Source organism: Thunnus maccoyii, chromosome 8 (assembly GCF_910596095.1).
Source record: "Thunnus maccoyii chromosome 8, fThuMac1.1, whole genome shotgun sequence".
NCBI lineage: Eukaryota > Metazoa > Chordata > Actinopteri > Scombriformes > Scombridae > Thunnus > Thunnus maccoyii.
The window spans coordinates 30,676,842-30,694,189 of NC_056540.1; the positions used below are offsets into that span (position 1 = coordinate 30,676,842).

General features: G+C 38.3%; 1 long non-coding RNA gene across 1 annotated transcript; it reads right to left on the reverse strand.

Moving 5' to 3' along the window:
- Positions 1–11,323: 11,323 nt before the first annotated feature.
- Positions 11,324–15,356, reverse strand: LOC121902207. The gene is made up of 3 exons (XR_006097493.1): positions 14,683–15,356; positions 14,417–14,540; positions 11,324–11,453 (listed from the first exon to the last, which is right to left on the reverse strand). It is a non-coding gene; the product is annotated as an uncharacterized LOC121902207 (long non-coding RNA).
- Between the last annotated feature and the right edge of the window lie 1,992 nt (positions 15,357–17,348).

Here is a 17,348-nt window from a genome sequence, read left to right on the forward strand (position 1 = left end):
AAGGTTATCCATACATAAATTATCTTCTCTTCTCCTTATGTATTCCACACTATCTGGCTTTACACAAGATATGGAGAAACCTACATTTATACACCATTCACTTACTGATCCAATATGTGCCTAATCTTACATTTTGCATATTTGTATCAATATTACATATCAATAACTAAAGGAAAACAACAAAACTACTGGCCAAGTGGGCCCGCTCAGTTGTCCAGCCACCATCACCGTTTATCTGGTTCCACTAACCTTACAGGCAGTCACCAATTAACAATCATCCTCAGCTACCTCACCATAGCAAGCAACAAAGCAAACACTCCTGTCTTAAACATCACCAGCTAACACACTAGCCAACAGCAACCAGGAATTTGAACATACATAGACAGAAAGAAAAGCTTGGATCTCTGTAAAGGAGCAAACCACAACCCTTTCACAGCATATAAACTTTGTTGTCAGCAGGTGTTTGATACTTAAAAGATTAGAAGATCTAGACTAAGTCTTAACTAGACTTAGCAGGTTTTAATTAAGGAGGATTGAGCTTCTGTGTAGGGTTTGATAGAATTTGATCAAAATCAAACCCATGTATTGAATCTGAATCCTTTCAAATCCCTGATCAAATCTAATAAGCTTTCAGTATCTGCAAGTCATTTAAGTACGTGGAGAAACTTTTTTTTTGTGACCAACTTTTTTTTAATTGCTTTTTTCCCCCATATAGTTTGGTAAGGGTACAGGGCGCACAACACAAAAGGACCTCACAGCCCCCCCCCATACCACCTGGCTGCAAAGAGAAAAGGAAAAGGAAAAAAAACAAAAAAAACAAACAAAAACCACAGACTATAGCTGCCAATCTCACCATATAATCTATTTATACACATATATTCAAATATACTGTACGCCAAATTTTTATTCCCATGACCCACCCTACTCTGCCTCTGATTGGCTAGTACTTGGTGCCTTCGTTGGTTGGGTTGGTTAGGCATGAGGAGTGAGATTGGTTAGGGTTAGGATAAGAATATCAGGGTAAGCCAATCAGAGGCAGAGTAGGGCGGGTCATGACTTCGTCATCCTGGGAAAAAAAATATGGCATACTGTACATAGCATATATCTACTGTTGATGAGTATACAGGATCTTGAAATCCACAGTCCAGTCACCTTTGCTCTCCATTGAAACATGAAGTATAAAGTTTATGGGGAGGTTTCCATCTCATAGCCAGGATTTGCTTTGCTGCTGTTAATCCTGCAAACAAAACGCTCTTCTTATGTACAGGTTGGGTTATGGTTTACTCATCATTCAATAACATGATTTGGGGTAGACCGGGTGCAGAACTATCCAGTATGGCAACCTTTGTCTTAAGCAAGTACACTTTTGGGCAATCACACATCATATGGATGTAAGTACCAATTGATTTTGGCGCGTAAAGGGTTTTGAGTAATTCTTCAGTGACATCTTTTTCTTGGTGTTAAGTAAAATCTTTGAATTAACTTGTAGTTCAGTGATTGGTTATTATAATTGCGAGCAGAAAGAGTCATGTTGTTCCATAATCTGCCAATTCACTTTGAAATAATACTCTTTTAGATCAACGTTCCATACAGAAACACAACCTACAGGTCTGTTCAGTTTGTTTTGTAATTTTATATTCAGGTAAGAGACAAAAACAAGTTTTGAGTTTACCACAGTCATTAAATGCAACAAAGGATGAAGTGCCAAGGGTTGATGTCAGGGGACACTATTGCTGTACATAGCTGTAGGTACATGACGAAGGAGCTGCTAGCCAAATAAAAAAGTCCATCTTCATTAAAAAGGTCTGATAAAGTATGGAGTTTTTGTTTTTGCCATTACTGATAAATAACCGGATTGCCACCAATAAGTAAATGATTGTTTCTGAAGATGGTTGTGTCTTAATTCCATTTTATATCCCACTGACCTATTCTAGCAACCTGTTTCTATGCATTAACTGAATGTGCAATGATTGGTCCAAAGTTATTCAAACAAGGAAAGATCAGAAACCTCCTGCCTGTCTGCTATTGTGGATTGTAGATTTACTCATTCTTGGTTGTTTGTCACACCAGATAAACTTGAAAATTTGTGCTTTCAGTCTCTTCCAAAAACCTACTGGGGGTGGCCTCATGTTTGAAAAATATATATATTTTAGGTAATATACATGGGTCCTGATCACTAAGAGTCTGGAAGCCAAAGTAATAAGTGATGATTTTTGCATTTCCTCTGTTACCATGTTTATTAATATTTTGTAGTTTCTTACAATTTTGTCAATTGATGAATATATCTATACCCAAGTATCAAAAATGTACTTCTATTGGTGTCCATCATCAAAGTCAACATCAGCCAATGCTGAGTTCAGAGGGAGTAGGGAGGATTTGTTCAAACTGATCTTGTAAACCTGAGATTTAGGTTTGATGATATTCAGCGCTGCTGGCTAGGATTGTGGCACACTGTCATGAAATAATAAATCATCAGCATATAAAGCCAATTTATGATATGTCATGTTGACGACAATATGCTCCACCTCTATGAATATTTCTGATCTTCTGTGCGAATGGTTCAAGAGATAAAAGGTGAAGAGTAACACTGACACAGGACAGAAATCCCCGTCTGGATCCTCATTCAACAGAAAATTATATGGGACAGTCATTAGGTGTAAGTACTCTAGCTGTTGGGTTGTATCTATAACCTTTTCTCCAAAACCCATATTTTTCATTGTGTACCATAAATACTTCCATTCAAGTCTGTCAGATGCTTTCTTATCACCGACAGACAGCGCTGCACATGGGAACGGTATTTTAGATGCTGCATCTATAATATTTAAAAGTCGTTTCAAGTTATCTGCTGCAAATTTTTGTTTAATAAAGCCAGATTGATCTGGGCAGATTAAAGTAGGCAGTACTGATTCAAGACACGAAGCCAGCACCTTGGAATACAATTTTATGTCTCCATTAAGTAGAGACACTGGATGGTAACTTGAGCCAAGTCAAGTCCTAAAACTGTGATAATAGCTGTATTTACATCTCCGTGGAAGCTTCCTTCTCTAATGACTTGCTGGAACATATCTAATAAGAGAGGACCCAATTCCTCCCAGAGAGTAAGATAGAGGTCTGGGAGGGCGGCGGGGGGGGGATACCATCCCAACCTGATGATTTACCACAATTCATTTGTTTCACTGCTTCATATAATTCATAGGGGAGTAATAGGGAAGTTAAGTGAATTCATTTGTTTTATTGTTAATTTTGGGAGATTGAGAGAATCTAAGTCAGAGTTTGTAGCCCGTACTTCCCATATATAAAGCTGTTAAAAATAATGTTGGGACTCTGCATTAATTGCGGCCAGATCATAAACCAAAACTCCATTCTTTGTTGTTATATAAGCAATATGTGACTTTTGATCATTACTGTGATTTCTTTGTTGTTAGTAAGTAACTAAGACTACTAGCCTTTAGATATTCTGTTTGTCTTGCTCTATGAACTCTGCCTTTCATGTATGCACAACATTTAATTCAGCTTTAACCCTCAGTAGATCTTCCTCCCTCTCTCGATTATAATTCTGTTGTTGCTGTTCAATTAATAATACTTGCTTACTTTCAAGCTCTAGTACTTCTTGGAGCTGAGCTTCATTACAGGCAGATGTGAAGGCTATTGTATTATCACGGATGAAGCCTTTCATTGTATTCCATAAACATCTCACATTTGTAAACATATTCCTGTTTATTCCAATTAACTCTGTTAGCTCTGATTTAAATTGTGAAACACACTGTGGGTCCTGCAGTAGCGTTAAATTAAAACATCATCTTAAAGCACAAACGTTTTTTGTTTCCAAAATCAAATTCACATGTGTTAGCATAGTGATGATGCCATATAAATAATCTCTGCTTTCTTTATATATGCCGCCATATTGGCTGAAAAAAAAAAGATTAATGTCTCGCTGAGTAAAAAGCATACTGTTTCAGGTTTGCGTGATACATTCTCCAAACATCAATCAACGAATGACTCATAACAAGATTTTTTTAGTGCCAACGTGGCTGGGTCGTTGTTTTGGCCTGACCTATCCATACAAAGATCAATGGCAGAGTTCATGTCACCTTAAGACTATCATGCAATCTGAAAATCCTTTTAAAATGTCTGTCAAACTGCAGTAAAACGCAGGATCTTAAGAGTTAAGAGGGTCATGTACAGATAACAAGGACACATTTTTACCACCAAGAAGACCTCGTCCACAGACTGTTCTGCCAGTCATGTCATTCCCCTTTTTGACGATGTCAATTCAAGATTTTAATGTATTAAAATGATCGCTCCCTTTGTTCTATTTACTGCTGAGGAGAAAGATTCAACTACATATCTATGACTTACCAGTTTATTTATATTTTGTGACACTATGTATGTGTCTTTTGGTTGAGGAGAGGGAGCGCTGGTAACGTTAGTGAGGAAGCTGGTGAATCAGATCAATAAAACGTTATTTTCTGATTGTTTCACAGCAGTTACAAATAAATGAGCCTTCAACCACACAAAACTGCGGAGGTGCACTGCAAGGCCCGATAATGGCATTAGTCTTGTCAAGCTCCTTCATCCCTTCGAGATAATGAAATCCAAAATATGTCCAAATGGTTGCCTTCATTGCCAATGGGGCAGGTTGTATTTGTTTTTCTGTCAGGTACTCCATTGCTCGCGGTCTTCCTTCTTGCCCCTGGAGTTGGGTCAAGGAGTAAACCCATGCGGCATCATTGCGCCATCTATGGGATTTAGCGAACTAACTTATGTCAGGAAAAAATGGAAAATAGCACCGTGGCAGGACTGAAAAATGTGAATCGATTCTGAATCGGCAGAGATAGAATCGCGATTCTTATGTGAATCGATTTTTTTGCGCACCCCTACAATGCAGACACCTGAGAACCGCTGTAATATCTTCAGCTTCCTTGGATTTTGTTAGAACTCTAGCAGCAGCATTCTGAATGAGCTGTAGCTGCGTTCTTGCAATAACGCGATATCAATCTTTCTCCTATCAAGATATCTTAAGTAGCCGATGAACTTCTGATGACTATTTAATCCCTGTACATTCCATGAGATAAAAGATAATTTTACCATTAAAGCTAGTAAAGACTTATGAGATTCCAAAGTAATTGATTCAGTTATCATAAGCTTGCGCATATTTCTATCAAAATAAGAGAATGTTTTTAAAATAAAATACAAAAACATAAGCAAAAGAAAATAAATATAACCCTTTCCTGAAGTACAGCCATCTAACCCTCCCACACCTGAAGAGGGTAATACAGGTGAAACACTGTAACCGCGTCCCCCCCGACTCTTCTTCAGACTTCCTAAGGCAAGCATTACTTAGCAAAGCCGTGGCCTTGGACTATGCTGGTCACACATCACCCTCTATTGTTCTCCCACAGTCATTAAGTCTGAATAGTCCAAACAAGAAATCAAAACAAGAAACTCCACAGAATGAGTTCAGTTAGGAGAAAAGGTAGCTGAGAGCCAACTGTCCAAAGTTTTATCACAGTCATGTAGAACATCTGATGCTGATGTAAATTCATGACTTTTATTCTCGAAGGTGATGATCACCTTGGAATGGTAGGCCAATCCATTGCAGAGGTCTGTTTTGCACAAGAGCGCTCTTAGTTCGTCAAATGATGCTTGGTTTTTTTTCTGTTGTTCTGCTGTAAAGTCGGGAAAGATGCTGATCATGTGCCTTTTATATTTCAGCCCCTCTGGAATTATCTTCTTTATGACCGTGAGACAAATAACGCACTGTCTCATCTCGAAGCTGTTCAATCTTTCAATCATGCACCTCTGCGGTTTGTTTTTCCCATCCCTGTGCGTAGTAGCAACCAGAGGTGGTGTTCCTGGTACCTCGGATCCAAAAAGTTTATATAGCATCTCATTTACAAAAGATACTGGTCTACCTTTTTCCATTCCCTCTGACGGTCCCAGTATCATCAAATTGAACTCTCTGCTGTGATTCTCAAGGGCTTCTGTTTTTTGTTTCAATGTTGTTATTTCCTCCAGTAATGTCTCATTTTCCTTCTCCAATTTGGTCGTTCTCATTCCGGTCTCATTGGCAGCCATCTCAAGCACTTCCACTTTGGTCACACACACTATTACCTTTGATTGAATCTTAATCAGATTCTCCTCGATAGGCTTCAGGGTGGATTGGAGACCACTGGCTATTTCTTCTCAAACCGTTCTCCTCTCATGAGTGGAGCCAATTCAGCGTTCTCCATTGTAAACTTTGTCTGGGAATGTGGCCATATGAATGTTAAATTGTTTGTTTATTGATCCATGCCAGAAAGACATAAATAAAACCAATTAATCTACTGCAAAAATAAAACAGAAGCTGAGCTTAAAGGACGTATTCTTGAAAAATTGGAGACTTTTACATTTTAGATGGGATTATAGTTTGTTAGAGCCTGATGAGGCACCAGATAGGACTGTTCAGAGCCACCAGAAGTTCAGACACAGTTTTGAGTGGCAGCCTAATTTATGTTCACAACCTACAAAAGTCTACAATGAACAAACACCATACAAAGATAACAACTGGAAATATAAAACTGGTCACCCACAATATATATTATTCTTGTCTATGGATATCAAAATAGCCTTTATCTCTCTTAGGCCCAGCACCAGGATGAAAGGACTGAGAGGGGGCATTTTTTTTCATAAATAAAATTAATTGATTTAACCATGCAAGAGTCTCAGAACAGCTAAATAACAACAACATAAGGCTTCTGTTTCAAAGTCAAAGAATGCATTTATGAATCATATTCAGGCCATAGTGCTTTCATATCTGTTTCACTTCTTCATGTTAACATCTGAGTGTTCTGAAACTTCATTACAAATCATTACAAATTCATTGATATATATATATTCACGTCATTCAATGTATGATTATGTTTTGAATACTCTCTTACTGAATTGTTGAAATTTTATTCATCCACCACATGATTAGACTCTCTTTTTGATGACAAAATGTGATTAAAATATACAAACACAGAATTTTACCTACCGTTACCCTGGTGTCAGTCACACAGGCTATCGCTGTCATCATTCTTTCTGCTATGAGATAACCACTTCAAGGCCTTGGAGCCTGGTGGCTGCAGGCAGATAACTTAGAAATGAACTGAAAAAATGCCTTCACAGTAGGCTTAGTACCTGAGCCTACTGTCCAATATGCAGCACTGCCTGACATGCCCAAGATGACTGAGATAGATCCTGAATTACAACTGATTATAGAAATCTTCTGTGTTTACTGCAAGGTAAAGACTAAACATGCTATTAAGTTAACCACCATTTCTTAACATGACATTGTTTGTAGGGGAAAAAAAGTGTCTTTTGGGGGATACAAAAGGTTTTCCACCATATACATGGCTAAAATCAAAACAAAAACTCAAAAAATAAAACCATTAAGGGGCATTGAGACCACAAGTTGGTTAATAAGAAACAAGTGATTTGTGAGCCTAAAAAGGTGTCCAGGAAGAAATCTGTATGATGTATTGAATGAAGTATTATATGAATTTAAAACTGCTCTATGCCTGAAATCAGGCACCGTGCCTGAGAACTTTAAGTCCCGCACTCTTAAAACCTTGTTATCATTGGTTCCTACAACATCTAGCAGTATATTTATATTTCCATTTGGCTTAATAAATAATTGATAACAGTTTTATGAAACTGATATTTCACTAAAGGAGGAAGGAACATACTGACTACAAACATACAAAGTGAATTTTTAATGCCTGGAGGCCTGAAATATATCATCAGTCTGGGTGATATATCGCTATTTATTTTTTTGGGTGAACCTACTTTCCCCTAAACTTCTTCGTCTATTTCTGCTTGAAGTTGGTGATTTTCCAAAATTCCTTTGAACAACGAACACTCAAATATCTGGATGTGACATACCACCAACATTTACTGTGATCTTATGAAAGAAAAACACCTTCAAACTTCGACCATATGTTCAAAGAACATTAAGAGATGCTCTTGTGAACAGTTTTAGAGGATTGGATTACAAACAGTTTAAAGGAATAATTTCACATTTTGGGAAATACATTTATACATATCTGTGCATTAAGTTTGGTGCTTGAGCCAGGAGGCTGTTTAGATTTAAAGCTGCAACAATTAGTCAACTAATCGATTAGTCGATCGACAAAAAAATTCATCAGCAACTATTTTGGTAACGGATTAATCATTTAAGTAATTTTTCATTCAAAAATTGTCAGATATTCTCTAATTTCAGCTTCTTGAATCAGAGACTCTTCTGCTTTTCTCTTTTATATTATTGTAAACTGAAAATCTTTCTGTTTCAGTTTCTGATTGTTGGTCAAACTAAACAAGCAATTTGAAGACATTTGACCTTGGAGATTTTTCACTATTTTCTGATGTTTTACAGACTAAGCCTTAAATCAATTAATCAAAAAATCAAAAAGATTAATCGATAATGAAAATCATCTTTAGTTGCACCCTTATCTAGCGTAGTATAATGCTGAGGAGAAGCAGGGGGGAAACAGTTGGCCTGCGTCTGTCCATCTCACTAATTAACATTTCGTATCTCGTTTGTTTCATCAGTACAAAAACAGAAACTGTAAGAGTGACAAAATGTAGTTTACGCAAGTTACATGCTGCTGTTTAAGTATTTGACTATTTCTCTTATCTCTCTGTACTTTCAACTGTCAATTAAAGGAAAAGAAACGCAACAGAAAAAGAGAAATTTGTGCATGCATCATAGTTTCACAGGTGAGTTTAAGCGCATGTGTCCAAATGGTGATCATCAAACTAAGCCATGCCTGGTGTCTGACAGTGCACCTGATTGTGACTGACTAGGCTGTTTGTCTCTGTACTTTTCCCCACATTGCAGCAATCTGATTAATTACAGTGAACAAACAATGTGATCGACCAATCAATCACCTGCTGAGCTGAACCAGACAGACACTGACTCATCTTCTTATATAAGTAGTTACTAGATGAATGAAACAGTTGCGTTTCTCATTGACTACACGGCTGTTGCTGGATGATGTACTTCCCGTCTTCCCTCATTAATAAACCTAATATTATATTAATATAGAAGGTAATAACTTCCTCTGTCATTAGTGGAGGCACTTTGTATCTCAGGCGGGGTGGAAGCCTCCACAATAAAACTCATCCAATCTGCCCCAAAGTTCTCATGTTTGAGTCCAGGCTTGAATAAATCTGCATGCCAATATTGAGTCATATTGGCATGCACCTATTGACCACAGGAAGTCATGAAAATTACATGGTGTGGTCTACACATGATATACAGCAAAATGATGTATAATTACTGGGTGTTCTCCTGCGCCAAATAGTGGACACAGGAAGTGATAGTTATCTCCTACATGCAATGTCCAATATTCATGAATAAGCACAGCAGTGCCAGGTGCCCTCTAGTAAATGTATTGCTGTATCATGTTGCTCTGCAATAACAGCAGTTTGACTGCAGAGTAGTTCGACTGTGGCACACCCCGATGTGCATGAAGGAGTGAGGGCCCGATCATCACTGCTTGCAGCTTTAATTTGATTTGATTTTGCCATAAACAGTGAAAACGACTATACATAAAGGCAATTACAGAAGGCACAAACATTAATGGCTGTTGCAGAGGAATGTCAGCCATAGATATATGATCAAAAATTGGGTTTGATATGGTAAATTGTAATAAATATATCTTTAAAATGTGCGTAGTTTAATATCCATGCATTAAGTGCCCATGTGTGCGTCTATGAGTTTAGGGCTGCAACTAATAATTATTTTCATTGTGGATTAATTTGTTGATTATTTTCCCAATTAATTGATTAGTTGCTTGGTCCATGAGATGTAAGAAAATTGTGAGAAATGTTGATCACTATTTCCCAATGCCCAAGATGACGTCATTAAATGTCAACCCAAAGATAATCTGTCATAGAGGACTAAAGAAGCCAGAAGATATTTTCATTAAAGAAGCTGGAATCAGAGAATTTGGACTTTTTTTCTTAAGAAAATGACTCAAAATGATTAATCAATGATCAAAATAGTTGGCGATTAATTTAATAGTTGTCAGCTAATCAATTAATCAACTAATTGCTGATGCTCTGTATGGGCTTACATCCTCTTTCCCACAATGTTTTTTTCTCACTTTTTTGTCATATATAATATATATATACATATAATACATACAGACATATATACTCTTTTTTTCTCTTCTTACACACACACACACGTTGTGTAATACCAGTTCTTGTCTTTAGACCCCAGCTGTGGAGCTGCCTGTCCTCTCTAACCAGCTGTCAATCACTCTTTCCATCTCTGTCATTCATAGACACACAGTGTAAACACATGAAAACACTGGTGTCAGACAGCAAGGGTGTAAGTGTGTTCGGTGATAAGTTCAAAGAGGAAGACATAGAGGAGAAACATCACTACATGTTTTGACTGTTGTCTTTGTGCTCTGACAGGCATCTAGCCTTTACCGCCGAGCCCTATAATTTATCATTTTCATGCTAGACGCAGTCACAATATGGGTGTGCAATCAATCTTAAATTGCCTGAGCTCATGGCTGAGCAAGACCCATGACAGACAATAAAAAGGCAGCAAGCTTGAGGATTTTTATGCCTATAAACGGACAAATCCGCCTATAGTACACTGGAAGCATCAGGGCCTGAATTTTATCAAATTATTTATTTATTCAATTATTTATATAGCACCAAATCACAACAGAAGTAATCTCAGGGCACTTTTCACATAGAGCACAGTGTTTCCTCTATAATTGTACAGGCCTGGTGGGCCACCGGGCCAACGAGAACCCCCACCAGGCCAAAAAATCTTTTTGTCATTTTAAGTCTTTAATATACCGAGAAAACAAAAATTTGAATGCAAATATAAATTGCAGACCACCTGCTGCGCCACCTGACCGAAGCCGACTGCGCAAATATGCCTCGTCCCTTTAGGGTTAATTTACAGACACTCAATATTGCAGCAAACTGTCTTGACCGGTTGGGTTTAGAGCATAGACTGTATATAAATATAGACGATGTGTCTCTACTTCATACCGTTATGCAAAAGTGAAGCCAAAATATCTCCTTTCCAGAAGCTGCCATCTTGCTTGTGTGATGTCATCTGGAGCCAGAGTCTGAACGGTTCAGTTGCGCCGCCTGACAGACGTTTGAGCTGACGCAGCTGTTAATCATGACGTCAGACCCCCCTTTTTATATCGTCAAATAACTAATTAAAAACAAACTTAGCAGAAAAATGAGAACTTGGACAAACATCAGTGTGATAAGAACGACATAAAATGACAGAAACCATCTTTGGGAAAAATTTATTTGACGTGTACTTTGATTTTTTTAGTTTGGCTCATGTCCCATCCACTAACATGGAGAGGATGGGATTTATGACTTAAACTGCAGCGGGCCACCAGGGGGCGATCCAGATGTTTTTAGGGAGCTGTCATGACGTCCATCTTTATATACAGTCAACGGTTGAGAGAGAAAGAGGGACACAGAAGCACAACAACAATAATAATGATAATAATAATAATAATAATAATAATAATAATAATAATAATAGCAGGTGTGGGTGTCAAGCAGGACCACAGCAGCAGGCAGCCTGCAACCACATCCCATGGTAGCCAATGATCCATAACCAGGCGGCCTGCGACCAAGATCCACAGGAATTTCAGTGCGGGATCACGGGAATGTGCATAATTTAATCAATTCCCACAAATCTAGCAATCACAATATGGAAAATTCCCGCACACATTTGCACACAACAGTTTGCAGAGACGGTGTTCCATGAACACAGTGGTGTATTTGCTGAAATGGAGAAACTCATTAAGATGATATATGATCATACCAATTGCAAGTGTGTCATGTGAACGTGGATTCGGCACACGAAACAGGATCCAAACCAAATTGAGAAATTCACTGAGTAATACAAACCTCACAAATCCAATGCTCTTCTCAGCGCTCGGCCTTCCCCGAGAGCAGTTCGATTTTTTTTTTTTTTTTAACAAAGTTGCGATTAAGTGGAAAGAGATGAAGCAGAGGAGACGGCGTACAGGGAGAGAACAGAGCATGGAGACAAGAGAGAAGACGGAGCCAACAAAAGAAAGACTCCAACAGGGGAAACAGCCCCCCCCCTCAACCCCTGTCACCCCTCTTCCCACTTTGAAAAATGAATTTCAGGCCCTGGGCATGCTAACAAATGCTACCTAACACAGCATAAAAATCAGGTTGGAAAGAGATTCACAGTCTTATGTTGTTCACCCGTCTGAATACATCTCATCGTATTCAGAGGTGTTATTTTTTAATCCCCTGAAATGGATTAAACCCAGAGTTAAGTCTTGACAGGTTGAAATGAGGATTAGAAAAGAAAAAAAAATATGTGTCACATTTGTCATAATACTGAAAGCTCATCCTTCTGTTCGCTAGAATATTATCCCTGATATTTAATATTTCCGGCTTTCTTCTCCTCACGCTTTTTCACAAGTCCATGTGTGGTGACTAGTAGACCTCAGCAGTTTCACAAGTAGCATATTTATGAAAAAAAAAACCCTGCTACACAACTGTAGATATAATCTTTCAAAAGCTGAGGGAAACATCAGCGATTCAGAGATGCGTCCAGTCTCACCCTGCTGTCTGGAAGGTGCAACATGAAGAGCTGAAGGTTTATGGATCACAGCTCCAACGCAGGTCTGTCGCAGATGTTTTAGAGTCAGAGCATCTGTTCTTCTGCAGCCAATATTTTATGTATTTTGCAAGCACACTGAAAACACATTTGCAGATAATTTAGATGTGATAATATATGCTGGCGGCTATACTCTGTTATGACAACCTTTTGTTGTTTCTTTCTCTATGATTACTCATTTTAAATGTCGACACAGCCTTTCTCACAACACAGTGGCTTTCACTCTATTTTTGTTTGTATTCTGTCAGAGAATGTAATGATCATAAAATTATGATTTATATGCAGCGCACAACTTGGTAGTATTTATGAGAAAATCAAGTTTTATACTCATCCCATTATTGGACAACAGGAAAGAATGTAAATGAGAACAACTTAATTGTGACTTTAGCTGCAGAACTGAGCTGATCCGGTCTCTCTGCCACGCTTCTCTCTCTCTCAGTAATTACAAACACAAAACATGTAATCATTAAACATAACTTTCAAGTCATTAGCCAATAAATACAGTAATGTATATGCAATCACCAATGAATTTCAAGCTACAGAGACATGAGCTGCTGCAGCAAAAATGGACCCCGTGCTCACAGCTGGAATCCAGCACAGCTAGATCCAGTGAACATTGGTCATTAGTGATATCTGATACCAGACTAGAGCTGCAACTAACAATTATTTTCATCATTGATTAATCTGACAATTATTTTCTCGATTAATCCATTAGTTTTTTGATCCATAAAATGTCAGAAAACGGTGAAAAATGTCAATCACAGTTTCTCAAAGACTAAGATGACGTCCTCAAATGTCTTGTTTTGTCCCAACCAACAACCCAAAGACAGTTTATTGTCATATGTTACAGCTGAATGTGTTGCCTCCTGTTTATTGCTCTGCCCAGGTCATCTACGCAATCAGTCCACAATGAGGTGCACCTGGCCTAGGGAGGAAGGGTTAAATGTTCCAGGTGTCTGCTGCAGGGAGAGGCTTCTTGATTGTCTCTCAGCCTGGGATTTTATGTTATTTAGTTTTTCTGTTGCATTTTGATTATTTATAGCATTAATTCGGTGTTCTGGTTGTGTTTTTCAAAAGGCATTTGTTTGTTAAAAGAGTTTTAAATTGGGTAAATGGTGGATTGTTGTTCGCTCCATAGGGCCGACTGAGGGTAAGGCGTAATGAAACCAGAAAATGTTCACATTTAAGAAGCTGGAATCAGAGAATTTAGACCATTTTACTCAGAATGACTCAAAACATTTAATCAATTAGCAAAATAATTGGCAATAACTTAAGAGTTGGCAACTAATTGATTAATCAACTAATTGTTGTAGCTCTATACCAGACCTTTGAGGCATGTGTCCAGTACAGAAGTCAGAGTATCAAGGCTTGAATTGCTTTGCGATTATGACATCATTGTATACGTTTTAAGCTTCATTTCTGGTATTTTTTTCACACAAGTTGATTGACTGCAGTCCTCAACCCAAAGATATTCAGTTTACTATCATAGAGAACTAAAGAAAACAGAACATTTTCACATTTAAGAAGCTAGAATATTATACTTTTTGCATTTTTTCTTATTAAATGACTCAAAACGATTAATCAGTTATCAAAATAGTTGGTGATTAATTTTCTGTCCATCAACTAATTGATTAATTAACTGTTGCAGTTCTATACAACCTTCCAACACAACATCAAAACCACTGTGTTTGCCACTAAACTACAGATGAATTGGTATTTTTTTATGTTAAGACTTACTTCATAGTTTCCTGCTGTGAATTCTTTGGAGCACCAGGTGCCCCTGAAGCCATGAGCAGTAAAACCAGTGCCCCTACCCATCACTGACCAGCAGCAGTTATCTCATTCACAATCTCTGCCGTCTCTGACCAACAACAAACAAAACACACAAAGACAGCACAAGATCAGCAATGGCCAACAAAAAACCAACAACCAACAGCAGCTCACATTTCAGTGACTTGTTACATTCTTATCCAGCACAGCCCAAAACATGGGGACGCACTTACAGAAGAGAGCAGTGGGATTAATGTCCTCCTCTAGATAAAGATGTAGGCTGCTTCTGTACCCTCGCTTCGATGCCTCCATCTCCTCCAGCACTCTCATGTTTACCGTAATCAACACAACAAGAGACAGATAATACACTCCTCTTGTAATGACGGTGACAAGAAAGCAGTGGCACCACAAAGGTCTTGTATTCCTTAAAATATGCATGACTTCTTTTACTGTGAGTTGAAAAAAAAATCTTGTGCACAGCAAGGAAAATCTATACTTTTGGAAAGCTTAGTGATTTATCATATTGTATTTATTCTGCATTTACAGAAGCCAACAAGGAGACTGAAGGAGCTGAGGGTCACTTCAGAAATATGGCTGTGCTATATGACGATATATATCGTGTGACGATACGAAAGCGTCCATCATTTCATTTATGCTCTAACGTTTATTTTGTGTCACAGATGACATTCCTTACGGCATTATTGTCATCATTTGGAGTCTGTCCATCTTTTGGCGGCATGCAGCAGCTTCTCTGGCTTCTGGTTATGGTGTAATGACTGTTGTGCAGTTAACATGACCAGTGCAACTAGGCCCAGAAGGTACAGTCCAACCAAACTGAACATTATCAACAACTCGTCCGCCTCACTTCCACCGAAGCTTAGAGCGGCGTTCAGCAGACTGCAGCTACTTATGGAGCTTTTTCCCTATCTTTATTCAAGAGTGTGGTATATCAATTTGAGAGCATAATTTATTGATTACACGTTCAAATTTTGTAATTTGTCCCTCAAAACCCTGCCCCCTCAGATTTCTTCTCTGCTTTTGGATTTTTTGTGCAACAATCCTGTCAAAATCCCCCAATCAATAGAAGGCCAGGTTTAGTGTTGACCAATGAAATGATCCCTGCCTCCTTGCGAGCTTGTTCGCTTTACTTCTTAGAGCATCCCGTACGGGCCGGGTTAACTGGGTTCATCCACTCCCGCCCTCCAGGACTTTATTAAATGTACCTCCCTTCCTTTATTTATGACTTTTGGAATAAAAAGATGGTTCATTTATGCACCAGCACCCGTGATTTTTACTGTAGTACATGTATGCTGCATACAGTATTGTAGTAGCCGCCTACCTATTGGTGTGCTGGAGGAGAAAACAATGTCACTTTCATCATAAACGTTTCTATGGTTACGCCCGTGCGAGAAGGCGAGATGGTCGCTTGAACTTCATTTTTTTTTAGCGTTACAAGGACCCACAGTTGTAGTTTCCTCAGGCCGATTAGTAGCTCCTCCATTCGGACTGCTGCTAGTGCAAAGCCACTGACACAGTTAGCTTAGCATGTTAGCACCTGCTACTGCCAATAGCGTATTTAGATCAAATCAGGCAGTGCTGCGTTCAGCCGCAGGGTCGAGCTGAGGTGTGTGGGGTTGTGGCCGTGTTTATTTGTGCTCTACAACGTAACCGCTGTGAAACAATCAGAAAATAACTTTTTATTGATATGATTCACCGTCTTTCTCGCTAACAGCGCTCCCTCTCTCCATTCATAAAAACAAAGATAGGGAAAAAGCTCCATACTACTTGGCTTAACAGTAACATGTCAGACTCGTTTCACATCGGCAGGTTGCTACTCTTCCGTGCAAATCGGAATCAGTTGTCGGAGAAAACCTGAGGAGATTGACTCTGCATATAATTATCTTTAATTATAAATGATCTGTTCCTTAGATGACGTAGGAAACCCTGCCTGACTGAATGCTTGTTTTTGAGTCTGTCTTTGTTACACTGCAGTTTCAAAGTGGAAATGCTCAGCTGTGACATTCACTGCTTATTTCACTCCTGATATGTCTTGTAGCATATGAAAAACACCACATGGACATGATAACAAGGTTAAAAACTTGATTTTCATTGGAGGGGGTCTTTCAGGCTGTAACTGAATCTGATTTCTCCAAGTCAAATCTGATTTTGCAGAGGGCTGTGAGGCAACAGAATATTATTTCTTGGAATTTTTTATGGCTTCTGACCAAATTACACTATATTTCAGCACAACATGATACAGCAGCCATCCCAGACTAAAGATTATGAAATAACATACCTATCTATCAAACTCACAGTTTAATCCCTTTTAGAGCTGCAACAATTAATGATTAAATGATTAGTCGATGAACAGAAAATTAATCGCCAACCACATTGGGCTGCAGCTAAAGATTGTTTTCATTATTGATTAATCTGTTGATTATTTTCTCAATTAGTTGTTTGTTCCATAAAATGTCAGAAAATGGTGAGAAATGTTGATAACTGTCTTCAAATGTCTTGTTCTGTCCACAACCCAAAGTTTACTATCACAGAAGACTAAAGAAACCAGTAAATGTTTGTATTTAAGAAGTTGGAAACAGAGAATTTGGGCATTTTTTTCTTTAAAAAATGACTCAAAACCATTATTTGATTGTCAGAATAACTGGCCATTAATTTTCTGTTGATTGACTAATTGATTAATCAACTAATTGTTGCAGCTCTAAACATTGTGGTGTACATGAAGGTAGCGCTGTCGCAGTAAAGGACTATCTCCTGTGGTGATTCAGGGTGGCTCAATAGCGTGGTCTTTGCTGTCTATGCAAATTAGCACCTTTTTTTTTTTTTTTTGTGAAAATCAGGGTATGTTAGTCTGATTATGTGTCAGTCAAATGGAACAGCAGTA